This window comes from Limulus polyphemus, unplaced genomic scaffold (genome assembly GCF_000517525.1).
Source record: "Limulus polyphemus unplaced genomic scaffold, Limulus_polyphemus-2.1.2 Scaffold873, whole genome shotgun sequence".
Lineage (NCBI taxonomy): Eukaryota > Metazoa > Arthropoda > Merostomata > Xiphosura > Limulidae > Limulus > Limulus polyphemus.
Genome location: NW_013666483.1, coordinates 291,122 through 292,151, shown reverse-complemented (window position 1 = coordinate 292,151; position 1,030 = coordinate 291,122).

The window sequence follows — 1,030 nt, the reverse complement described above, 5'->3', positions numbered from 1 at the left end:
TTTATTGGTGCTAGATACTTATTAGTTTTAGTATTTTATTGGTGCTAGATACTTATTAGTTTTAGTATTTTATTGGTGCTAGATACTTATTAGTTTTAGTATTTTATTGGTGCTAGATATTTTAGTATTTTATTGGTGCTAGATACTTATTAGTTTTAGTATTTTCCTGGAGGGAGAACCGGTATTCTGTACATTTCCTTCGCTATATTTATTCGAGTTCTCCTTGTTAAGTAGTTGCAATTCGACACTGCACTAAATTTTTTTAGGACGTACCAAACACCTGTTGTTCACCTGCTGTAACATCCAGAGTCAGAATGTTCGTGACTCTTTCTATAGCTATATACATCTTCTGGAGAAAATTATTTATAAGATTTCTAGTACATCAAGATATATATAAAACATGCGTAGTTCATCTCATCAAGTTAAGAATCTGTGAACCACTTCTCCATTCTCGTCATAGGGGAGGGGGGGAGGAACACTACGAAAATAGTCTGCACTAGTGCCTCCCCCTGCGCTATTTCCGTGTGGAAGCATATCCCCCCCTAACCTGACTCGAGCTCCTTCTTGGCAGCATTGAATGGCATGCTAATTTAGTTTTTATCCCCCCCCCCTCGTAATTGGGTGTTAGCAAAAATAACCTGAAAAGCGTTATTGTTATAACAAGGTCGTGTGTGTGTGTAAAAGACTCTTTTCACATTCAAAAAAAAAAAAAGCTAAAGTTCAATCCAACTTTAATAATGTTCTAATACATTTTTTATTATGTTTTAATCAACAATTTATTCTTATGTGTCTAATGATAAGAAGAAGATAAAAGATATCCAAATTCGGTGACGAGGAACCCACTTTGAGACTAATAATGGCTGGAGACGGCTTGAATGGGTAATGTTGTACATTTGCTGTTATGTTAAACTTATATTAAAGTTTTTCTTCACTACCCATTCAAGCCGCCTCCAGCCATTATAAAAGATATCCAAATTCGGTGACGAGGAACCCACTTTGAGACTAATAATGGCTGGAGACGGCTTGAATG